This window comes from Lycorma delicatula, chromosome 8 (assembly GCF_047948215.1).
Source record: "Lycorma delicatula isolate Av1 chromosome 8, ASM4794821v1, whole genome shotgun sequence".
In the NCBI taxonomy this organism is placed as follows: domain Eukaryota; kingdom Metazoa; phylum Arthropoda; class Insecta; order Hemiptera; family Fulgoridae; genus Lycorma; species Lycorma delicatula.
The window spans coordinates 48,047,103-48,074,869 of record NC_134462.1 but is presented as its reverse complement, the minus strand read 5'-3'; the positions used below and the strand labels follow the sequence as shown (position 1 = coordinate 48,074,869).

Genomic DNA, 27,767 nt, shown 5'->3' with positions numbered 1-27,767 from the left:
CCTCTAGAGCTATGATGCCAGTTACGTAAAAGTTGATTCATGACTATTTATACGATATTACGTGTAAAACAAAATTGAGAGAAATAGAATGAAATACATTAATCTGGCTTTGTACTACATTTTTATGCCTCTCACGAATGTAAAGAAAGAAGTGTACAAGTGACATTAGTACGAATTGCTTTCTCTGAAGTTGATGATGTTGTACAGCCACTATGTTCTTAGCGAATAAATTGAATGCTTTTTGTTATAGAACTGGAATATCGAGGGCTTGCATGCTGATATACAAAAATATATCCGACGCAATTAAGAAGGTAACAGAAAAAAGATTCACTTTTCAGTTCCCCTATTACTTAATGTCATAGGTACACATTATTAAAAAAAAAAAAAAAAAAATGAATACTGTGAATATTAAAAAAAGAAATATTGCCAACACTATTTTCTCAGAACAATTATGATTTCAATCATAAAAATAATGTACAGTGAAGATATTTTAATAAATATCCATTTATAAATGTTAACAAATTAAAAAATTCTATGAGAAAACAATTAAAATAAAAATCAAACAAAAATTCTGGGCCCGTCCGGGATTTGAACCCGGGACCTCCTGCACCCAAAGCAGGAATCATACCCCTAGACCAACGGGCCGCTGATAAAAATCACTCGTTGTTACGACTTGATATTATATTGTATTTCCTTCTAATGTTTATTTACAGTGACGACATACATATATGTTACACCTACAAGGTCGTTAAGAGAATGGCGAAAGAATTCGTAGTTGACCTGTCTATTAGTAGTATGTCATTCTGAAACGTGATTAACAGAATACATGGAATGAATTGGACCTGGTTGGTGTCGTGGAATCGTATCTCAGGGCTTCGGCAGATTATTTTAGAAAAAAATGGAGAAAAATTAACGGTTGATTTCAATAGCGGTTATTTTTAAAGATAACTGGATAAAATACGTAGTTTTGAATTATTATTCAGTTAAACTTGTAATTAATCATCTTTTTCTCCTTTAGTTAGCTGAATTACGACTTTCCTCCAGGCACCAGTTAACTTGGTCGATATACATTGTATTTATCACGTAAAAGGAAATCATCAGAACAAATTTCAAAACTTAATTAATTGTTGTGCATTGATATTTCAGTAATTCTTAGTATTAGCGTATAAATCACAAAAAAATTAAATCATCAGCGGGTTGAAGCCTCGTTTAAAATATCCAAAGTTGTCACAGTTCAATTTTTTTTTATTCTTGTGTTCTAAAATTCTTAACTATTGAAAGTTTCCAAAAAAATTACTTATCAGCGAGTAAAAAAAAGTTCCTAGTTTTGTCAAATTTTATTTTATTTTTAATTTTCTCATAAAATATTTTTCTTAATTCCATTCTTAATTCATTCGTTGTCAATTTCATCTAATATGGAATTGTAACGTATCTGCTTTTATCCGAAAGATTCTGGGTTCAAATCCGTCAGACTTGATATTTTTTATTCCCTTTAAAATTCAGCTTTCATAAATAACTGTAATTGTTAGCCTGTAATTTGTTCCTGCTGTTCTCACCTCGGTATCAGCATACATCACGATGAGAAAAATAGCACTTTTCTACAAAGATGGTCGCAAAGGCGACCATCTTTGTAGAAACGTTTTTAGTCGTCTTTACGACTAAAAACGTTTTGACTAAAACGACTAAAAACGTCTGTTCTTTATATTTTATTTCACGGTCTTAATTATAAACTTTTTACTAAAAAAACTAGTTAACTGTGAAGGCAAAGTTGAAAGATATTATAAGCTAAAAAAATTATTTAAATAACTCCCAAAAAAGAATTGTGATTCCTAAGAGTATAACATGTGTTTTGAATATAAAAATATAGGGATACGATTTTTATGACTTACGGTTTTTACATTAGAAATAAAGAAAATCGAAATTTTTTTTAATATCGGTTATAAGAATTAGCAAAATAAGAAATTCTATGAGAAAATTAATTAAAACAATTAAAAAAAAAATCCGGACTCCGGCTGTTGGACTCGAAAACTCCTGCACCCAAAGCAGGAACCATATCCCTAGACCAACAGGCCGTGATAAAATAAAAGCTGGTTGATATTCTATACAGTACAGATACATTTTAATAAATGCTGATTTCATAATAGTATGTTACAACGTTCAAGGTCATTAACACAGCGGATTAAAGAATTTGTTCTTGATAAAAATGATCGTATAGCATTTTGTAATGCTATTTAATTCTTGAAGTGCGAGTGGCAGTACGATGTTGGGCCTGGATATTACGATACGTTAACCTCCCAGGCCTTAACTGGGATTCTATAAAAAATAAAAAGATAATTTTAGAAAAACAAAAAATCAGTTGGTTTCCTTAGGTCACGAACGCAAACAAAAAAATCTGATGTGGACACTACATGACTTTCTTGTAATAATTACATAATTACTTTCTTATATAATTACATATATTTTTTAAAAAAATGATGAGTACATTAAATTGCTTTTATTAAAAACTTCTGATATTTTTTATTTTTTTACATTTTTTCATTGTTATTGAATTAAACGTAAAACGTTTTTTTACATTTCCTTCTCCTTGTAAGATCCAAATATCTCACTAATTAAACTTTTATTTGGCTATAACTTTGTAACGAATGAAAATAAGTACATTTATGATATGTCGTTGAAAAGCTCTCAACGAGGGCTATTATTGCAGTTAAGAAAAAGTGTAAAATCCAGTTTTTTGGATTTTGAGTTTTTGTGGACACTTTTGGTTCAGTCGATTACAATCAAAAGGGGAGGTGCCACAACTAGATTTTACAACAGTCCTAAATTCATAATTTCAACATATATGCCTAATCGTTTGAGTTTTGCGAGATACATACGTACGTACAGACCTCACGCCGAAACTAGTCAAAATGGATTCAGGGATGGTCATATTTCCGTTTGTATCTGAAAACCGAAATTTTTTGCGATCACAATACTTCCTTTATTTCGTACAAGGAAGTAATAATAAAATTTCTACTCGGTGACTTTCTCGTAATACGACTTTCATGATAGTAATTAATGACTGACATCATTCATTCTTAAAAAAACATCCTTATCCGTTGCTAGGGAGGCAACAAAACTTCCAAAACGCAATCGGTTGTGTCTGTATCAGGATAATATTGAGCTGTAAGCAAATCTTTTCTTATGCCGCAAATCTTTTTAAATGCCGCAAACTTAACGCGTTTTTTTTTGGGGGGGGGGGGGAGCTGTACAACGACACTACTGAAATTTTTCTCCTTATCCCTTACTTGCTACAATAAACATAATTTACACATCACCTTTACTCGCTATAACCAATATTCGAATACATTAGTAATTTTACGTTTTTACATTTTATTGCCATTTTATTTTGTATTCTTTAAAAAAAGCAAGGTAACTTAACGAACTGAATAAATATTTTTGAAATTCCAAAGATAAAACTGTGACCCTCTTAGGATATAATATGTATAGGGGGACCATAAAATATTTAAAAGCGATTTTTATAATATCTATAGTATGTTTTATTTTATAAAATGTTAATAAAAGTAGGTAAGATTGATAAATATGTATTTTTTATTGCTTTTCTATATTTTAAGTTCATCCGCATTAAATAAATATTCAGCTCAAATAGCAGCAATGTTAGGCTAAATACACATAAAAACAAATGTTTACGTTTTCCTGTAACAAAAACTGAACTCCGAGTTCCTCTTACGTTTTACTTTTTAAATAATAAAAATTGTGAAATATTATTCGTCAGAGGCTATTTAAATAATTCATTAATAAAAAAAGGTCTTTTATTTCTAAAAATAAAAATATGTGATTATTAGGATTTAACATGTGTAGGTTGAATCGATTTTTATGATGTATGTTTCTATTGTATGAAATTTTTGTGTGTGCCTCGTATCAAGTTGTATAAAACCTGATAGATTATCGCTTATATAGTACTAATAAGTGGATTTGCTTACATTTCGTGTGAATAGTTATGATTCAGATCCTTAAAAAAGAAAATAACATCGAAGATATTTCCAATAAATTTCTTTTATAATTATTATTAAAATATTCTACGAGGATAAAGTAAAACAAATGCAATAATCAAACAAAAAATCCGGGCCCGTCCGGGATTTGAACCCGGGACCTCCTGCACCCAAAGCAGGAATCATACCCCTAGACCAACGGGCCGCTTATAACAGTGTTATGTTGTTATTGTTTTATATATTACTGTATTTACTTTCTAATGTTTACATAAAAAATAATACTGACTTCACACCTGTATGTTATACTTTACGGAAGATTTTGTAGTTTTATCAAAGATTCAAGAAAAATTGGGGGAACGGCAGAGTTCATCTTTGAGATTGATCTTTGTTTAATTCTTACTTTTTTTAAATCTTTATAAAAATTAATAGCCGGTCAGGCCCTACCGCAGGGCGGCCGAGCTAGCTTGGCCACCCATTCCCTTCTACCAGAGGGCTCCGCTCCCTGGTCTTCCGCAGTGTTCATACCCTCTTGGTTGTGAGAATAATACTGATAAATAACGATTAAAGTCAGGTTTTATAGAAACCTGAATAAAGGAATTAAATTACAAAAGACAGAAAGGTAGTTAAATATGGTAACTAAAGTATACACACCTTTGACGACCAAAAATTGAATATCTTTTAATTCACAACTTCACTCCTATGGGAGCTAGGGCCTCGATCTATGGCTTCCCTGGGATAAGACGAATGTATCCTGAACATTTGAAAGCAATTTGTTGGTTTTTGCGTGATACCAGTTCAAACAGACATACAGACAAACCTTTGGCTTTATGTATAAGATACATCGGTCAGAGGAAATTAGTTACGGCAAAGGTTTATTTTGTCGTAATGTGGGATGGAGCCCTAGTTAAAATTTTATTTAATCTCATTTTTCTCCGTTTAAAAGCGTCCTTGTAAGTAGGATCCTAAATCAATTTTCCATTAGAAAAAATGTTAATGGGAGGAAGCTTTAAAAATTTGTAGCAGTAAAAAAAAGATAATAAATCACCTTTGGTCATTTATCTAGTAAAGAATAAATTATACATTTCTTTTACAGACTCTTCGAAGAAACGTACGGCATTACTTTTGGTTGCATGGTGGGATTGGGGAATAAAAATGAATTTTCTTTATTTTTGAGATGAGGAATACGAAAATAGTATTATCTGAAAATATAATTTCTTATATATGTATATATAGGCCTATGCGTAAAATATGTGGCTCATAAATTTCCAAAACTACTTGAATAATTTCAGTGAAATTTAGATATTTATCCTGTAGTAGTCTATCTGAAGTTGTGCATATAAAAAATTTTATGGAGATTGGTAGTGGTTGCTGAGTTACGCTCAATTTAGGTAGCGAGCGTAGGTTATGTTTGTTTAGGTTATGTTGATCTGGATTTGAATACTAGATCGTGGATACGGGTGTTCTTTGGTGGTTGGGTTTTTTAATTAACCACACATCACAGTAATAGTCGAACTGAGATGTGTGGTTACTACACTTCATTTACACTCATACATATCATCCTCTGAAGTATTATCTGAAAGGTAATTACTGGAGGCTAAACAGGAAAAAGAAAGAAAGGTTATGTTGATCTAATCAAACATAACCTACGCTTGCTTCGCTCGTTAACCTCATCTGATTAATCTTAAAAAACGTTAACTGATTAACGATAAATGATGCAAACGCAAAAAACAACTTTGTTTCAAAATTTCAGTAGGGGTCCGTATAACCGATGAGTACCGATGAAAATTGGTTGTATGTCGTTCTTGAGTTGTACTCTGAAAATCAGTGCGTTTCTGACTGCGAAGTAGTGAGGGCGTCGGAAACGAAAATTCAGTTTTCTTCCGCAGTTCTGCGCAAGAGTATTTTGTTTTTTGATAGGATATTAAATTACAAATATGAAATTTAATTTGTCTAACTATATCATTTAACTGACATGACTCGACTTTATATTGAATTCTAAAAGAAACATCACTACAAAATGATGGATATTTCTTTAATAAGAATTTCTTGGTTCACTTAATTTATTATATAGTACTCGTAATTACATATTTTGCAAATCAATGTTATATTGAAGTAAATTTATATAAATATAATTGTTTTAAGCTCACATTGTATCGCTTCCAATCGTTTTTGCGGCATCTTTATTGACTGATTGATGCTGTTTTTCTGTGTAACATCAACTGTTGTTATACGTTTAATATTCGAGTATTTGAGATCTGGTTGAAATTTATTAGACTTGGATTTATATTAGGATTTAATTTTTATATAGATGGAATCGTAAAAATATTTTGGACGTTCCTGATTCCTACTTTATTTCTCATTCCTAACATCAAGACATAATTATGCAATAATAAGATTAAGCACTAAGGTATTTGGTATAATACTTCAGGGTATAACGAATTACGTTAATTATCCAGCTCATAGTATAATACTAACTAAGATCGTTAGTATAATACTAACTATAATACTAACTAAACGTTAGGCTTATCGATTCGAATGGTAGATGCCATACGAATCGATAATGTTATAGACACTGATGACGTTATAGTAAAATAAGGGTACTAGATTTGCAAGTTTTATCCATGAAAATCGACAAAATAAATTTAATTATGGATTCATGTTAATGTAACCTTTTAAAAATATCACTAAACTGGACAAACAGGACGCATCTTCAGACAAAAATATATTATCAAATAAAAATAACTCTCAGATTTTAAAATATTTGCCAAAACCCCTTATAAAACAAATCACCAGCCTTAATATTCTTTTAATCTCTAGAATACGTTTTTTAAACATTATGAAATACACAAAATACAGAAATATATAACAATGAAAAAATAACAATCCAAGTCTAATAAATTTCAACCAGATCTCAAATTTTTCATTGTTATATATTTCTGTATAAAAAATAAATCCTTATAAATTGTAACCAAACAACCGCATTTAGTCTAACAGTTAGTTAAAAAAATTATAGATAACTAACCTTGATTAGGTCAGTAACCTGAAATATTACGGTTTTATCCTTTGATTTTTATTTACTTGTAGAAATAAAAATAAAATTTTGTTTCGTTTAGCGTAGTTAAGTTTTGATGGGTAAGTAATTTTTATTATTACTTTTAAGAATTTTTAACGTATATCATTCTATATAATATATATATATATATTTATATATTTAGTGTCAGTGGAGATCGTTGAAAGTGAAATGACTTATATTAAAATATAAGCGGCTCTGTATGACTTCGCAAGTTAACAGTATTAATTTTTTTTTCAATTTCATTTCTTTTAAAATAGGATCGGTTCTTAACAGTTAATGTTTCTTTCGGATCTGATAACATTTATGACACTTTAACCAGACCTGTCTTGTTTTCTTTGTCATACATAGGCTAACATATACTCTTCGTTGGTTTTTTTTTTAACTCTTGTCATGTCACATTTCTTTAAGCAACATCTCTCATCGTCATCATCGTTTTCATCGTCATTCTTTTAAGATGATCATCTTATGATCCAATCTCATCTAGGTGGCCGTGGCCATGACCGTGAGAACAACTTCGGGCCGCCTAGTCAGTCGGCAGGTCTCTTGCTGCTTCAGACAGCTACAGGGCCGCGGGAGCGGGAGCTTCATCTTCACCTTACAACCTATACTTACAAAATTAATCCACCTCTTTGTATAATAGTTTTTTTTTTTTTACATTTTAAATTTGTATGTGCATTTGACCTGGCTGCCGCCGTGACCCGGTCAACAATTTAAAATTTAACTCTACTTCACGGTTAATTCTTAAATCAAATCTCTCTCTTCCTTGTTTATAAGCGTAAACTGATATTACTCGATTTTTAACTTCTTTCTTTCAGTAAGTTGCGTGATATTAAAATTAACTTATCTATTATTATAATTTTTTTTCCTATTATCCTTTTTTTTAATCTTTAAATGAAACGATATAGGCTACAGTAATTTCATTAAGAAAAGAAAACTGTATTATTTTAATATTAGATTTTGCCTGCTGAAATATTTATTCCATTTTAAAATCATCAATTACTAAGATGAATTATTGTGTATAGTATAAAATTTCAGTAATTTTTAACTTCGTGACTACTGCTAGATTATAAAATTCATATCTTTTCAAAAGATTAATTGAATATCCTACCTACCTTACCATATTTGGTTACGTAACAGTTCATCTGTTAACATCTGGTTTCTATTATTTATAAGTTATGTCGGTTGTAATAATTTTGTAGTATTGTATTTTCTAGTTAAATATTTTAAAGTTGTATCGATGGAATTTTTTTAGTATTTCAATAATTTAACTACGTATTAATTTGCATAACCATTTTTTTTTTTGTACTTTAAAGTGCGATCTTGATTTCTCTGTAAAAGCAGCTAATATTTTTTGATCACAAAAAAGTAGTTTCTTATAGTTTGGAGTTTCCTTTAATTATACGAAATGCGAGCATTTACATCGAAATATTACACCGATTGATATATATATATATATATATATATATATATATATATATATATATATATATGAAATTATAAATAAAATAAAACTAATAGATAAATATTGTATGACAACAAAAGTATAATTGCTGGATGTTGTTGGATATCTATGGCTGACTTTATGTCAAGAAATTAAATCTAGACAGATATAGTGGATGAATGTTTCCGTTTTTTTTTTTTTTTACCACTTCAAAGATGATCTGACTATAAATTCATACTGAAGCCTACTCGTCTTATAGTGTATAACGTATTTCTAATGAATTTGCATCGAAATTGTTTAGTGTTTTATTGTTTAAAATTTATAATCCAATATGATTGATTAGATACAGATTCAAACTCCCATCTTACATCAGGAACTAATACGTTTTTACGATTTTCAATATTCTGAGAGTATCATAAGAAAATATAAGAAATCAGAAAGAGTTGTTTGTTGTATTATTAGTGCCAAATTATTTGACGTTAAACTTGTTAAATAAAATAATAAATAAACTATGGGCTGTCAAGAAAGTGATTTTGGTTTTGTACCATTTTTTTTTTTACATAAAGATGAACGTTAATCAATTGTATGTTTTCCATTTTGTCCAATGGCCTTTTGCCATCTTTTTGGTAACTTCATGATTCCACGCTCATAAAACTTCTGGTCCTTATCAACAAAAAACTGAACCACTATTACTGAAAATTTTACCATTCAAAGTATTTTGCAATCTTTGAAATAAAAGATAATCTGATAGTGCAAGATCAGGCTACATGGAGGATAAGAGTTCACTTCCCAACCAAGCTCCGATAATTTTCCATGAGTTACCAAAGGTGTGTGAAACCTTGTATTGTTTGGTAAAACACGATTTCTTTGTGATTTGCCAATCTGACCCTTTTTCGTAGATTGTTTCCTTTAGTTTCATTAGTTGTTGACAGTGAATTAATTGTTTAGTTTGTTAGAAGCAGTTCAAAATTTACAACTTTGTAATCCCACCAAATTGACAGTACAGTCTTTTTTCATGTAATTCTGATTGATCATTCACTTTTTATCAGTAATGATGATTCGTTACAAAAAAGGTCAATTTCATTGCATATGAGGATGCGTACTCAGATATTGATCCGTTGAATTATGCGAATATTTTTCAGGTCATACGGAATCCAAATATCGAGCTTCTTAACTAGTCCAAGACGTTTGATGTTATTTTCAATTTTTTTGTGTGATACATCTAACTTCTATGCAATCTCTCCACCAGTTATATGACCAATCGATTCATTTATAGGTTTGATTTGTTCTTCACCAACTTCAATAGGTCGTCCAGAAAATAGGTCATCTTGAAGTGAAAAATTTCCAAACCGGAATTTTTTAAACCAATTCTGAAACTTTCTTTCTATTAGGCAATCAATATATTAAAAACTTCAATATATTAAAAACTTCATAAATTTCTTTATTAGTCTCAGAGTAAAACTAAAATATCTCGAAAATGTTCGTTTTATACTCCATTTTAAATCGACCATAAACTAAAAACGTGGAAACAAAATTACGCGGAATTTGCTTGTAAAGTATGCTAAAACTTACAGCTATGAAACTTGTAACAAAAAGAATCATAACACTAACAGAAGTCTTACAAAACAAACGCCTTACAAAGCTAACTATTTGTGGAAACGTGGTTACTTTTTTGCCAACTCCATAATTTAAAAGTTTAAAACGTAACATTGTACTCAATTTAATGAAAATTTTATAAATTATTATATTAATCATTTTCTAATTTATTTTGTATGTGCGCGCGCGCGTGTGTGTATTGTCATTTATTTCTTTTGTTATTAATTGATTTTAATTAATCATTAATGGATATGAAAATTTTATTCATTTGTTCTTATATTTTTCAGTTTTAGTTTTTAAAAAATATAGTTTTAAAGATTAAAAAACATGCATTTTTAAAAATAATTAGATTTGCCCAAGGACGTCATTTGCATGCTTTTTATCTGTAGCGATATATATTGATAAAATCATCCGGAAGTAATTACTTAAAATAAAAGTGACCTATGAATAAATTATTAAAGATAAATAAAATTATGTAACATGGAAATAAAAAAAAAAAAAAAAAAAAAAAACCAAAAAAAAATTCCAAATAATTTATATTACACTAATGTAAAGCAGCAGGAAGTATTAGGTAGTACATAATGTGGTAAGTGGCATAACGGGGTTTATAATACGGCAGGAATAAACTAAAAAAATCTAGACTTCACGTATTTTTTTTTTCTAAATAAATTTTTCTAAGAATGACTTTCCAGAGATATTTAGTACTCATGTATTTTTTAAAATATTCGGTTTTCTATTATTTTATGAAAATTTCCTGCAATTCTAAAATTATGTATAAATATACAATATTTTACCAAGAATAAATTTATTAAAACTGTACAAAATCGTATACGAACCGGTTTTTTCATATTCAGCTTTGAAGGTTTTTTAAAAAAAAATTAGTACTTGTACAATCAATTTAACCTGGTTTTACTTTGATTCATATATTCTATTAAAAAAAAAAATAATAATTTTGAAATTTCTGTGGTCATAAGTATTGTAAATAGTTTACATGAATATAATATTTTAAATGTCAAATAAATTATTCCTTGAATAACACGAACATCGTTTACATTAGATTAGAATTTATAGTTACAAAAACTTGATGTTTTGCGAGCATTTAGTTTATTATCCTTGATATTGGAAATCTTGATTTACTGGTGTAAGTTATTAATAAATTTTTTAGTATTACATTTATGTTTCTTTTCAATTTGAGATGTTATTTTATGTTTTGGTTAATTAAATTGACAAATTTTCAATTATAATTTATCACAAAAACATAAGTGTTTTTCAATAAAGAAATCTTTTTCTTCTGTTGTATGGGTGCGCGCGCGCGTGTGGGTGTTTATACAAAAAAATTATCATTATTTGACCAGTTTGATGTTATTTTTTATTTCTTCAGTTCTTGGCCTTTTTTTTTACCGTAAGATATATATTATTTTCTACATATTGGATTATCTTTTTTTTATACAGAGTGATTCAAAAAGAATTTAAAAACCTTTCAGGATATGTTCTATTGATGAAAATAAAGAAGAAAGTTCATAAAACGTAAGTTTGGAAAGGTTTAGTAACTGAGTATCGGCTGGCTTGAGATTTCGTCCTGATTTCTTTGCCTTAGGTAAAATTAACCCAGATTATAATTCTTGGGACCTAAATTAAGGGGTAACACGCCCGATTGAATCATCCAGCAGCAAGGGACTCTGTCCAGGTTCTGCGATCCGAAGGGAGAATAAACTCCCGCTAACTTTGCATTCCATTCCACTATTCAAATCAATTTACTTAGTCTAACTCTCTTTTGTTTTAAACTTTTATGTATTTATTATTAATTTAAAAAAGTCATTTTACGTAAATAATAATGTGTCGACCATATCCTGAAGATTTTTTTACATTTTTCGTGAATCACTATATTTTTATCACTGGTTTCATTTACAATTTTAACCCTCTATGATTTATTTTAGAACAAAATTAATTTAAATTGGTTATAATATATGACGACAGTAACGATCTGTTCATCTCCCCTTAGAGCATTCTGTTTCGTAATTTTTAATTATATTCTTCGTAAGATATCTTTATTTCAAAATTTATCAATTCTTTTAATATTTTTCTTTTTTTCACCCTTTATTCTTTTCTTATTCTTCTATTTCCAGATAAATAATTTCAAGATTTTTTTTAACCCCTAAATATATTGGTATTTAAATACTGGTAGGTAGAGAAATGTATTATACATGTATTGATAAATTTTATCCATTGGCATATTTATGTATAATTAGTTTTAATTTTCTTATAAATATAAGAAAATATGAAAAAATACTTATTTTTTCTATTATCTTATAAAAATTTATTGCTGTTTGCAAAATATCTAATTATTACTTTTACATTCTTAGTATATTATTATTTTTTTGCATATTCTCTTTTAAACTTCCGTATATAATTACGATATGCTCTAAGTAAAATTTGTTTTCGTTTTTCTATTAAGTTGTGTTTATTTGTAACTATCTATTTCTTCTTTTAGTTCGACCTTTTTTATGATTTTACTTTAAATTATATGAGCAAATTTAAAGAAAACTTCAAACTTTTGTTATGTTCTTATAATTTGCTAAAATACGTGTAAGTGTATATTGTTTATACTAAGCAACGTAAATCTTTTACTATAAAATTTTATTTAAAAACTTTTGATTGTATAATCTCTTTCACTGTATAATCTATTACCTAACGTGAATTTTCGGTTGTTCATTATTTCACCGTGTTAATATTTAACATTTCATGTACTTCTTTAAATAATACCTTATGTACCCTAAATTCCATCCATAAAATGAACGATTTTATATCATAATAAGGTAAGATGTCATAATAAGATGTATATAAGTCCATAAAATCCATGATGTACAGCCATCGGATACGAAAGTTGAAGAACTCTCAGATGGATTCACAGGAAGAACTGATCTCCCCTCCCAAAATTCAAATCATAAACCAAGAACATACTAACTCAAGCAGGTTTCAACAATCTTAGCATTGGTATGGTCTGGCCAAAATCCAAGAAAAAAATACTGTTGGAAAGAAAGATGGTAAAGAAAGAGAGATAGGACTGTACAATGAGAAACGGATTCTCAAATATGTAAGCTGTGGATAAGTAATATGAGATAAATAATCCAACCCAAATGTGGAATTGGTTGCTTCCTTCTTATAATCAATTTTAACCTTGCCTACAGTACCTGGAAGGAACAGGATATCATTAACCAGGAGGGGATTAGTATATTACCAAAATTTCGCATCGATGGGCTGAAGTATATTTGCTATAAAATATACTTTTTTTATAGATCTAAAGAGCCATACGAAAATCCTCGTCCATCAGCAGTCTATAAAAATACCAGAAAGTATCTGACTAAATAATAATGCTTCTGGGATGGTATTAAACTACTAAATAATGGAGTTAAAAATTGTTTTAATCGGAATTATTCAACTGTTTGAAGCACCAAGGTGAAGCTGACAATTTGCTACAAAACATTTCTTTCTAGAAAACCGCAATGAACTCAATATATTCACGAATTACGAAATTTTAACAAATATTCCAACAAATAACTGGTATTTTAACGATATTCTAACAAATAACTGGTTAAATATTAATGGATCTATCTACTTGGTTCGTTCCTATGGTCATTAATATTTTTATGTAGTATAATTATATACTTATATTTATATTATGTAATTAATTATATTATATTTTTATGTAGATTTGATTACGTTTAATAGTGTAATATTTTTCTATGATGAAACTAAGTCTATAATATATCTATTTTAAACGATAAATTATAAAAAATCGTGTGGATTATTTCTGGTTTATTTTCAATGAAGAAAATAATTTAAATTAAGATTTTTAATTCCTTTTATTATTATTATTATTATTATTATTATTATTATTATTATTATTATTATTATTATTATTATTATTATTATTATTATTATTATTACCCGGTGACCGAAAAAGAACTCCGGGGTTTTAAGAACAATTATAGTTTTTATTTTTTTATTTTACAGCACTAATATTGTTTTTTTTTCGTATCTTAAAACAGCGATTAAATTTTAGTTCACTCATTCTTCGTCAGATAACTACGTTAGACTGTTGCCCAAGCTATTATGAGCCAACATTAGCTTGGTCACTGTATCTTGGTGTCATCACAAAAGTTTGTTTGAAAACCGGAACGGTTTTGAGAGGACGCTTGCAAAGTAGACCTGAAACGAGTACTGAAACGCATAAAGAATTCGATCGTGTTTCCAACGAAGTGGATGACGTTCAGTTCGTAGTAGCACTCGCAATCAAAACATTCCTAAGAGCACTGTCCATGTTTTTGATCGCACGCGATTGAAATTTCGTACTTATTAACTGCAGCTACTCCATGAAATAAAACTTAACGATAAGTCATTTCCGTGTTAACCTTCATTTCTGTTGACGAAACTTACCTGCAGCGCATTTTATTTTTCGATGCAGCAGTATTTCATGTTCATGTAGTTGTGAAGCGTCATAATTATAGAGTATGTGCTCAGAAAAAATACAAAAATCGGTGGAATTTGTCTGCAAAGTGTCTCAAAGTGAATATCTGGTATGGTGTCATACTTATTCGAAATTTTGGGCCATTTTATTTTTGCATGAGCAGACCTATTACGGGCGTATTATACACATATGTATTAGAGAATATTTGGGTTTCCCTTGATTGAGAATACGGGTGGCCTAATTTCCAACCGGATGAAGTCCCTCCACATCATGCGGATTGCGCTCAATTTTAGATTCCCAGAAGACCTGATAGGCAGAAAAGCTCCCATCGCTTGGCCACCGCGAGTTCTGATGCGAACTTTCATAGATTTCTTCTTTTGGGGCTAAATAAAAGACATCGTATACCAAGAAAATATTCAGTCACTTGATCACCTGGGGCAAAGAACAATAGTACGTTATTCTTAAGAACCGTGGAAGCGATTACTGCAGACACGATCGTCAAAGGGTTGAATAGGTGGGTTATCTGTCTGGCGAATTCAGGGCTGTAAACGGAGCTCATATTGAATTTTTTTTTGGGTGATTAATTGACTTGTAAGCTAAGCTTAAAGCTTTTGTAGGGGAATATGAAGTGGAAATTTTGTAGCTTATGAAAAATGCCATTTCTGATCGGGATTCGAACCCGGGACCTGCGGATAAAAGGCTGAGACGCTACCACTCCCCCACGGAGTAGGGTAAATTTACATGAAAATCTGAGAAACCACTTTTAGACTTTGTACTTTCATGTAATAAAAGACGTACATTTGTAATTCTAAGTGTGATAAAGTAAATTTATTTATATATAAATAAAATTCAACCTTACCAACAATTCGTCTGTGTTTTTCGAGTACTTTCATTCGACCATTATCAGGAAAAGTTTTCTTTCGATCTAAAAGTTTTTAAAATTAAACATAAGTAGATAGAAAAGTAAAACATAAAATAACAATATAAACATAAAACATACATAAAATATTAAAATCATAGCAACCGTTCGTCAGAGTGTAAAAGTAAATTGACGACCGGTTAGTTTTAATACTTTTAAATTGAAAGAAACCTTTTCCTGATGATGGTCGAATGACCGACTGTACTCGAAAAACAAAGACGAATTGTTGGTAAGGCTGAATTTTAATTTATTTTATTTATATATGTTATATATCAACGGTGTCATGCTTGAAAAATTGAACTTATAAAGTAAATTTAATTTAAAACCCAGGATTTTTTTTTACGGACACCCGGTATTATGATTTTTTAAAAAAATTTAATTTATTATTTGGAAAATGTTTTATTAGAAATTGTTACCATTTACTTATATATTACAATGTCGGTATACAATCATATAATGCTGTATGACTTTTAATGTAGTGATAACATGCTGCGTATTCAGGAATGTTTGTCGACCATAAATATACGTATTCAAGGACATCAGCTAATTACAAGCGTCTCACATGATTAGGGTTTTATTATAAGTAAATATTTTTAAACTAATACTTCCAGTTTTTTTACTTGGTTCTTGATATTTTTATCAGAGAAAAAGATTAATTTGAACGTGTTATTTAAAAAGCATTTTGCTATAATTTCTTCCTTAGTGATATTGTAGTTGTGAAACAGAGATTTGGAAATGTTTTCATTTATTAAATTAGATTATCTCTTTTATTCTTCATCCTGTGTGATTAATAATGTAGTCGGTAAATATATGCTAAATATTTGTATATTAATTTTTTAGTGTTGGCTGTGCTTGTTATTCAACAGACAACCATTTATCATTAGTCTTTTCAGTAACCTTTTCGTTCTTAGTATTAATGGTAAGTAAACTGGCCGGCTAACTCGTAATTAATAGTCTTGTGTTTTTCCAGTGCTACCTGGATTTTTCGGATCGTCCATTATTGGTATTTTTTTAAGTTCAGACCATTCTTGGGGCTGATTGTCTACATGTTTTTTTTTTTACTCGGTTTCGCCCGGGGTTGCATATACTCCCTTACTACTTCATTGCTTACTGATCTGCCTTCCTGTAGATGTAGTAATTATTTTTTCTTAGAAAACAATTTTACGGAACAAATCCGATTTTTATTTACTCGTATTTATCTTTCTTTTGCTTGATGAATTAATTCATCGCCAGAAGCTTACAGAGAAGTTTGGTGTGGGAATGTGGAACTGGAATTTTCTGGCGTATGGAAAATGACCAGGATTTGAACCCGGGATTCCCGGATGAAGACCGAGACGCAGTCATTCCTCCACGAAGATCGGTTAAAATTTTTAATTAGATTTTTAATTAATTTTGTAATGAATACATTTTTGTAAAAAATATATTTTTTAAAGAAAACTACTAGTTATGAATATAATTCAATTTAATTTTTCTTGAAAAGTTCCTATAACTGTGATTCATAACTACTTATATTTAAACACTTATATACAGTGATGTTTGTCTTATAAAATGTGTGATTAATTTTAATTAAATGTGTTTATATTTTTAATTATTTGTGTATGTTTTGGCTACGGTTGAGGAGATTGTCAGTGGATTTTGATGAGTTTTTAAATTTTCAAGTATCTACTGTAATTTTTTAGCTGTAATTTTAATAGCTGTGAAATAGTTACTTAATGAAAGGTTGAAAAATTTTTAAGGTTAATTGAGGCGGTCGTTTTTCCCACTTTTACCGACTTTTTAAAGAAAAGTACGGTATTATTTTCGGTCGTACGGTGGAATTAGGAGATAAATTGAATTTTCTTTACTTTTTGATGTATGGGCAGTACGAAAATATCATTCCATTCGCTTAATTGTGGTTTCCTTATATATATAGGCCTATCTGTAAAGTTTTGTGGTTCGAAAATCTGCAAAACTACTGGATTAATTTCCTTGAAATTTATATAAGCTCTAGTAGTGTATTCTGAAATTGATGAAATCTGGTGAAGATTGGTTAAGTCGTTCTTGAGTAACGCTCAATTGAAGGTCGAAAACTTTTGAGCGTGGCAAGTTAAAAGCGTGGTTCGTTATGATGCTTCAAGTTGGATCGTTTACGTTTCTTTATCTGCGGCATCTATACCAACGTTGAAAAAATATTAAAATATTTAACTTCTTGTCGAAAAAAGTTGAAGTTGTTTTCATTTATAGTTATATTCTTCTACGTGAAACTTCTGTATAGATGCATGGTCCAGAACCTAAGTATTTAATTTTCTTTAGTAAGAGAATGGATTATCTTAAATTATATATTAACTATATAAAACTAAAAGAACGGAGAATTAAAAACTATTTCTTAGAAAAAAAGTGACTGAGCCTTCATAAATTTCTACGAAGTCTTCGAAAATTTTTCAAAATTCTCATTGTTTTAAGTATTGAAAAAAATAATTAGTCATTTCCCAATTTTTTTTTTTAATTACTACTATTTTAAGCCGGAGCAAGATAAGATATACTACATATAACTTCCTATCTTTTATTTGGCCTAAAATTCAGAAACTTGAAATTTAAAGAATTTTAACTAGAAATTTGAAGAAGAACTTTTTTTACTTTATAATACTTTTTTATAAAGTTTATTTAAAAACTTTTTTTATTAAAACCTTTTCACGTTTAATTTTATTTTTTTTAATAGGTTAGGCCTACGAAAATCCATCGAATAAAAAACTCTTTCACAAGAACTTTTAGAGATTTTTGATAAAAAAAGGTTTAGAAGAATTTATGTAGATAGACTGTTACTTAGGGCGATCCAAGGTTACCTAGATTGAGTAAAAATAATATGTAATACTTTTTTTACTCGTAAAAGAGCTTTTCAACTAATTTTCTTGAAATTTTATTTTTAATTTTAATATCAGAATAAACACGTTATTTATCATTACATTAAGCATTGCAATGATGTTGACGTTAAACAAATTAAATTATTTAAAAATCTTCCTGTAAATTTTTTATTAAAAAATGTTCAACTTGGGTAAACTGGAAAAAATCTTACAGCGAGTTACTTTACAAAATTATTTTCGTAATTGATCCTATAAGGGTTGAAGTGCATAAAAAGTATAAATGGGTTAATTTAACAAATCATATATTTTTTCAAATCTGTAAAAATAACAGTTGTTAATTCGAAGAGTTTAAACTGAAAGAGTGTTTTTCTCTATATATAAATTTTGTTTGCTGTTGCAGAAATATGGTGTTCCATAAAAAAATTAACATTTTATCTTAAGAATTGTTTTTAAAATTCAGCTTTGAAAGTTTTCAAAGTAAGTTTTCGAATATTAGACTATTTTAAACTTGCACAGTTCTGCGCGTTTTATTTTATTTTGTTTTCTATAAACAATCAAGAGGTAGATTAAAATAAAATAAAACTAAAAACAAACAAAAATAATAAATACATAATTATAATATACTGTAACAAGGAAATCAGTAAGTTAATTCCGACGTCCTCACTACTTCGCAGTCAGAAACTCACTGATTTTCATAGTACAAACCACACTACATATGTTCAATTAACCAATAGACCCTACACAAAAGCATCAAATTTCAACTCGCCACTTGACACAACATAAGTGCGAATGAAAAATGCACCAATACAAAGCCAAAATAATCTAAAATTGAGGTCATATATATATTTAATGGTATTTTCGTACTCCTCATTTCTCAAAACGTAAAGAAAATACATATTCACCTTCCACTTCCACCATGCGACCGAAAAGTAATACCGTACTTTTCTTCGAAAAGTTGGTAAAAAGTAAACAAACAAAAAGTGATCGTATTTATCACAAAAACGTATTTATTAATTTTGCATCTAATTTAGGGGTTTTTTTTTATTGAATTTTATTTTATTAATTCTTCTTTTATTATTTTTTATGTTAATTTTATATAAAGTTGGCTGTATGACCTTAATTTAATGCTTACAAACTCTTTCTATTTATTTTACAACTGTAATAAAAATCGAGCAATTATCCATTTTTTTTTTTTTAATAAAATTATTATTTATCTATTATTAGGTGAAGGCATTATTTACCGGTAAATATTACTGAATTAATTTTTCTACGATAATTTTTATTATTATCACCATTGTAATTTTATTTTTAACTGTACTTTCTTGCGTTTAATTGTATTATATTTTAATTATCTGACAACAAATATCAAATTTATTATTTTTTCTGATACTATTTTAAGTTTACTTTCTATTAATTTTAATTTATATGATGTTTTGTTTATTTTGTTAAATAAATTTACTAATTGATTTATGTTTCGTTTTATTTGTTTCAGGTGTGTGATAGAATAAAAATATATTTCATTTATTCATTAATACTACACTACTGTTTAATGCATAAATCAGTTGTCTATTTCCAGATAATGTTTATTTATTTAATTTTGTGAGTATCAATAATTATTTTTTATTTTTTAATTACTTTTATTGAAGTTAACATTTCATTTTTATTTTTTATGCTATATTCGGTAATAATTGTCTTTAACGAAATTGAATTATGCTGTTAAAATGTTTAGCTGTAATAATGAACTATAACCAAACTTGAAACCATAAGCATTATATTAACATTAATATTTCTTGTGTGAAAATGCCACAACTATTTACTTATCATATAGCCAATTTTAGCTTAAAAATTTTTAGCGTATTTGGGGTTCAGCATGATTCGTACAAGTCGCCCGTAGCTAAAGTGAACAACATTTGGAATCTATAAAACTAGTCATAAGTGACTACAGTATTAATACGTAAGGACATTAAATTCGAAAAATGAAAACAGTTTGATTGATACTAGTAATAATAGTAAATTCAATTTGTTTACAAAAATATATTTAAAAAAGTAAACCATCGAAGAGTGAAAAATGGTCAAAAATTAGAATAGAAGATCTGCCAACTAGAGTCAGGCAGATTAGGAACGACCTCTTTCCTTACTTCACCCGTTAGAAAGAAAATAGGGAGAATATCATTTTAATGTATGATATTAAATTTCTAACAAATCTAGTAGAGAATTTAATTCTGAAAAAAATTGTGTAAGATAAGTTTAATAAAACAAAGAAAACTTAAGAAATTCGAATTTTATTTACGAAGAAAATTAATAATTTATTTACAAACTCGAAATAATTTACTCATTAGATATTATTAAAATAAAATAATAAATGAATAGTTAAAAATAATAAACTGCTGTGTAATACAGGACTGATAAACCAAACAATACAAGGGCCATTCGGAAAGTTTTCGGACTGACAAAGAGTACACAAGGTTTTTTCAAATTTAAAAAAAATATTTTAACGTAGTCATAATTGAAATTCGATACATTCAGACCAACAACTTTCCAATTTTTAATGCCCTCAATATAATGCGATTAGTCCACTATACAAAATATGCGGTTGGTTTCAACTTTTACCTCATCATTTGAAATGAATCTTTGCCCAGTGGGCCATTTCTTCATATTTTGGAAGAGGAAATAATCACTGGAAGCCAAATTTGGTGAATACGACGCATATAGAAGAACTTCGGAGCGTTGATCATGAAATTTTGCTGCAACTCGAAATTTGTCTGCAGGCGTAATAGTAACGTGGTGAGAGAGCACTTTCTTTTTGGTCAGATGTGAATATTTAACCTAAATAGCATCCTTCAATCGGTCCAGTTGTTAAGCGTAATAACTTCCCGGTGTTGGTCCTGCCGTTTACAAATAGTCATGTAGCTATGACTTTCCCTGCAGTTGGAAACATTTTCGCTTTCTTTGGCGTAATTTATTCTGCTCCAACTCACTATTTAGTATCTGGCGTGTAATGGTGAAACCATGTTTCATCTACTGTTATAAAACATCGAACAAACTAGTGCGTCTAATACTTCTAATACTTCATTTGTCTGAACACTTCTCAAGTCTAAACAACTTGAAGTGTTCAGACGAATGCGTTTGTGATCAATTCTTCATAAACGCGGCACCCATCAAACAGAAAGATTTTTTATCCAAAATACATCTTGTAGAATGAAGTGAAACGGTCTAATAAATCATTTGCAATGTCTGCTAATTCGGGTGTCTAAAAGTCGGCGATCATATAATACGGCACTATGATAATTTTTATTTAATCTATTTGCCATCATTTACAAAATTATTACAAATACAAAAATTAATAATACAATAAGAAAGGAAATAATATTAAAAGTAACGTCTCTACAATATGAGCAAAATGAAAAAAAATGAAAAACAAGACAAAAAAAGAAAAAAAAATTACTGTGCCGATTCGATTATTTTTTAGATGAAGTACAATGTTTCATTGTACTTCATCTAAAAAATAAACGAAATGATTTATCCATTTTTATATAATAAATTTTAAAAATAGATGATAATTTTTTAGATGATAATGGTAAATAATGATAAATAGATGATAATGGTAATTTTTTCAATAGATTTTTCCGGAATAAAAGTTATTAAGTTGTTACAAATGTAAGAAGATTCTTCTGCACAGTTAAATCACTGCGAGGAACAACATAGTTACATATAAAGCTCGTAAATTGTATCTGTTATGAGCATTAAAAATTTGTCTATTTTTTCATTTATGTACATTGTTAAATTTTTTAGAGTTTGATGGTCATTACAGTGAACTCATAAAAAGTTTCTTACTGGATAAAATCTTGATCTACCAAGTGTTCCTTTAGTTATACTCTTTTTGTATTATAAATATTTTATTAAGGTGCGAATCAAAAGCACATTCTCATGCACTTATTGCATCGTGGAGCAAAAATTGTGATTATGCGAATATAGATTTTTTAAATTATATTTTTCTCTTCAGTCTATCGGTTTTACAAAATTTAAAAGTTAGGTATTTTTAAGTTTTAATGTGCGTATTCCATTTTGCGTAAAGGTCAATGAAAATTCCTAAGTATTTGACTCTTTTGATTCTCTTTAAAAAGGGACACATCCATGATATGTTTTGATAAGTAAATATATCAATTAGTTACTCTCTCACATGTTGATGAATGGATTCTTAAATCATTTCCTCAGTCGTAATGGTTTTCGGGCGTCCTGAACACTCATCATCTTGATCCACGTTTAAATTCAACAGTCCGCGTTTTTATTGTTGAAAATGAAGCTGAAGAATGCTTTAAAATAAAATTAACTTTTTTTGTATCTCCATCCAGGTTAAATATTTTAAAAGCAATACATGAATCTGAAACTTCGCTGTATGGCATCCTAAGAATCGTAAGTGACAATTAAAAAATTGCAAAAAATTGTTATCATAGTCATTTTATTACTTATTCCATTTCTGTTCAGCCAAAAACTTTCCGAACGATCCTGATATGGATGAAAAGAACTAGAACAATCTTTAAAAACAAAAACGTTTATTTTAGAGAATAATGTACCGTTATCAACGTATGTGTTCTCTGCTGATTAATTTGTTATTATAAATATTCCGAGATGCTACAGGATAAATTTCAAATATAATTAATGCTATGCTTTTTTAAAGTTAATTTAATTTATTATTTTTACCCGGTTTGCTTTTAAATGATCAAGGTTTAAATTAATGAACTTCAGTTTGAGAAATAAGGCATTATAAACTGTCAGATTTGTAAAATTCTACAGTTTTAAATTAATGAAAACAGCGTGTGGGTAAAGGATCTTTTCATTTAGAGTTCGTATCATTTATCTATAAATCGATTGTTTCGAAATTTGGTAATTGGATTGCAGTAGTAGTAATAATGTACAGTATTATATTGTTATATATATATTGTTTTATTTATTATTATTATTATTCGTGATAATATTTGAGTGTACGTCGTATTGCAACTATTAAATTGATTTAGTTCCAAAGACTTGACGGTTGGAATGATGATTGCGTTATAATCTTGACTGGTTTTACGGAGTTGTATTGCTCGTAATTCTAGTTATAAATGAAGACTGATTACAGAAGGATGACGGTGGATGTTACTAATGCAACAACAGCAACAAAAATTATAATTGTCACAAAAATTGACAAATGGTCTTTCATAAATGAAGGCTACTTTAAAAAGAGAATTGTTTTCATTTTACGTTGGTGCATTATACTCGTACTTTAATACTATAGTTACATGTGGAATTGTATTATAAGATTTTTTGTTGTGGTAGTAAACCTCCTGTGCTATGAAAAGGGAGACTGTTTCTTGTTTTAACCGCAGCGGTTGTTAGACTATGTATCGGTACTTCATCTCATTCTCCTGTTGTTTTCTTTTATACATATATTAACATCTACATTATTCTAGTTCCTGACGATTGTAGATAACCCCGAGGTAGATTGATTTCTAGATAATTGTATACCTCCTACAAAATTAATATCCTATTACTGATTTCGTGACAAATCAATTTTACTATTTCTTACATCTTTCGATTCGATCGTCGTGCGTATTTTTATCTTAATTTCGCTCTGTTATTATTTACGTAGCTTACATAACTTTATTCCCTTTCTATATTTTCTTTATTTGTTTTGTCTTCGGTACAGTCAGTTCTTCTCCTTATCTTTGTTTGTATTTCTCAAAAGTTTTGCTTTTTTCAATATATTACGTATCTGTAAATTTGCTAAAATTTATTCGAAGACACTTGATTCAAGAATCACATTTAAGTAAATTGTTTTAAGTTGAAACCCAAAAATTGAATGATTACATAAACTTTAAATAAAAAAATTGAAATTTATCCGGTTAAACCTAAGCCGGTAACATAAACGTGTGTGGGCCTTTATAATTATTCTACGGTGCTTTTATGACAGAGCATAAGGAAGTTGTCGGCCATTCATCCGGAGGTCTCGAGTTCGAATCTCGGTTACAAAATTGTCATTTCAATTCATACTCTGAAGCAATACTAACTTTGGGTCCCGGAGGCTAAAACAAATCGGGCGGGGCTATGTCGGGGCGCACGACCATTGGTTTAACGTGAAACGTTACAGACCTTAGATGAAGTTCCTTCGAGCTACAGACCGACCAACTTCTTTGTAGAGTTAAATGGGAGAGCCACCATCGTATTTTTTGAATAAAACTGAAAGTCTCCAATAGAAAATTTTACTTCCTTCATTTGGCCAACTCTACAGGTAAATTGGAGATATCGACTGCGCACTAAATTTAATTTTAACATAAAACAGACACTGAATGGTACATGGTATATATTTCGACTAATATTCGACAATGTATCGGCATCCTCTCTACCACCCTCGGTGGTATCGTTAGAAGAAAATTCCATCTTCGATACCCGTCCTCAGAGATAAGGCCGTAAGGTGGATGAAAAAAGGTAAAAAAAGTGACCTAAGGGTTAAACCTAGGCGATAAACAAAGTGATATGTTATAAATCAAGTAGACCGTTCTTTAAAAATAAATACTTTATTTATTTTTAAGGATTTTTAAGCAATTTTTAGTTCTTTTTATCAGAGTGCAAAAGTTTTTGTACCTTTTTTATTTTTTATTAGAATTATATGTAAACCTTCTATCGTAGGTTTAATAAGTAAAACGCAAAATTATTACAGTGAATGACTTTACAAACTTTTATTTATTTAGGTATGATTTGATTTTAGAATTTTCGTTCTTTTTTATTAAACATACATCTTGTGTTAATGTGTATTTTTTAAAGAAAATGCTCAAGTTGATTTTTGTTTTTTGTTTCTGTACTATATTTTACCTGTATTACGCGATTCAAGTTCATATCTAATTTCTTTTTAATCCTGTTTGAGCCGTTGATAGATAAAATAAAATGAGCCAATCCATCGTCAACTTATTTTGTTTTAGTTTTTTAAATTGTTATTTATTTACGAAATATTCTTTTATTTTACAGTTTTTTTCATTTAAATTGTGAAAAAAATTCTTTAATTATGTTTAATCGTTTTAAGTAGTAATTTTATCATCTGTTAAAAGCGTGTGAAAAAGAAAATTTGTTGGATTAAATATTTAATATAAAAATAATTTTGTTTTTGTTTAATGTTGATAATATTAATTATACTAATGTACGAATATTATACTACGAGAAGGCAATCTTAATTAGCTTTTTGTTCATTGTTGTCTAACTGGTAATTCTTTTATCTTATATTTTTCTTATTAATTTTTTGAATGAATGGAATGTATTGCATCAAGTCTTAAGATCACGATTTCTTTAACTCCAGTTTTTGTTAGAGATGTAAAATTATACGATGATATTTTTTTTTTAGAAATATAGCTTTTAAAATATTTTTCTCCAGAAATCTTGTCCTAAACTTTTTTTTAAATTAAAAAAAAAATGTGTAAATTAGTCCAGATTAAATTATATTTTAAAATTTATTTTCGTCTTCTGTATTTTAAAATTATACTCAAAAAATGTTTTTAATTAACTATTTTTATGTCCATCACTGCAACGTCCATCTATCTACTTCGAGTCTGAGCGTAGCGCTCTTGGTCAGCAGCTAACCGAGAATCACGTAATTAAGCTGTTTCAGAGGACCGATATAATCTCATTCTTTTTAGCAGACTTTGAATAATAAGAAAGTTTACTTCTCTTTCTTGAAATTGTAATTTTTAATTGGTTAAAAAAATAAAAGCAATTGAGGAACTACAACAACTTGAAAAAAACAACTTGTTTATTTTTATTTTTTTTTAATTTTTTTTTTTTAGAATAAAAAACAAACAAACATGAAAAATATTTATGATATATTTAAAAATACGCTTCTTGAATATACAAAATTTATATGATATAACTTCTTTACAATTAAAATGATGAAATATATAATTTACATAACAGGTTTATTTGAAAATAAATGAAATATTAAAAAAATTAGTAACCTAATTAATTATCATCATAAAATATTTATAGAATATAAAAGATAAATGTATTACATTCATATATGTATATATATATATATATATATATATATATATATATACGCGTGTGTGTATTTATGTTAAATACAGTGAAATATGATCAAAGTACGTTTAAAATAGAATATTATCTTAAAATAATGACAGGCAAAAATGTTTCGTAAAATATAAAATAATTTTTTATTAACACTTAGGCTTTCATTGTTTAACCTGATTTTTTTTATATAATTTAAAACGATTTTTTTTTTTAATTTTATCAGTATTATACATTTTGTTTCCATTCACGTGATTTATTTATTTTATTTCATTAGTATTACTGTTGATATTCAAAATAAATTTTTTTCCGATAAACGTTTTATTAAAATAATTAATAATTCACGATTTTACGTTCTGGTTCATTTTAGTTTAATTTTAATCTTTTTTTTTTTAGAAACAAGAGAACATTGTTCTTTAATATAGGATAATTAGTGAGCGTGGGGGTGACAGTTTTGTATGTAGTTATAATACTTTTTTCTAATTAATTTAATTAAACAAATATATTTTTAACCTATGACACTCCCGGTAACGTAAGGATTCCAACTAGGCATACTTCTAAATCGGAAGCTTCTACGTGGAACAAACATACATACATGCATATACCTTAAATACATTACACTCCTTTTTGGGCAGACGTGCAATAAGATCCATTTTTGAGTATATTGGTTAATTTTTTTTCTGGTTTGATTCTATCGTGATTTTGAATTATACTAGCAAATACCCCGTTTGAATTTTTAAAATCGGAAGATTGCAAAGATATAACAACATATCCGAATAACTGATTTGTTTGATCAATTTACCCTTCAACGTACTAACAAATACCCAGAGTGAATTCTGAAAATCAGACGGTTGTTTGCAGAGATATTATAAGAGCACCCCATTGAACCTCCCAAAACAGCACCCCAGGGGTGCCCCGTTTGTTACCAGTTGATGGTGATGATTGGACTACCCTCGCACGAGGTGCTCGCATCAACTTACCACTCTAGCCTCACACACAATTCCCACGGGAAGCCGATTATTCTGTTTGTGATGAAACTTTGAGTTATTGTGCGTAAGCCCGCGAAAGTTTCTGAATTAGTTTGGACCCGCTTGGTGGCGCTGGGGTCGAGATAATCCAAAAAATTTTACTTATGGTCTGATTTGGCTCGTATTCAGAATACGTGTTACTTACATGGAAAGAAATACCTCTGAAAAAATGAACCCGCTAGATAGCGCTGAGGGCTAGTTGATGCTGGGGTTAAGATATTTAGAAAAATTGTATTTATGGACCGATTTGGCTGATATTCAGAATATATATTAGTTACTAGAAAATAAGTTTTTGCAAAAACTATATCCGCTAGGTGGCGCTGGTGACGAGATATTTACGAAATAAACAAATATACAAACAGAC

General features: G+C 28.8%; 1 protein-coding gene and 2 non-coding genes across 3 annotated transcripts in view; 1 reads left to right on the top strand and 2 right to left on the bottom strand.

The window, feature by feature from the left end:
- LanB2 (laminin subunit gamma-1) overlaps positions 1–27,767 on the top strand; it is a 771,247-nt gene that overhangs the window by 104,447 nt on the left and 639,033 nt on the right. The window lies entirely within an intron of this gene.
- Positions 574–645, bottom strand: TRNAP-UGG (transfer RNA proline (anticodon UGG)). The gene has a single exon. It is a non-coding gene; the product is annotated as a tRNA-Pro (tRNA).
- Positions 4,123–4,194, bottom strand: TRNAP-UGG (transfer RNA proline (anticodon UGG)). The gene has a single exon. It is a non-coding gene; the product is annotated as a tRNA-Pro (tRNA).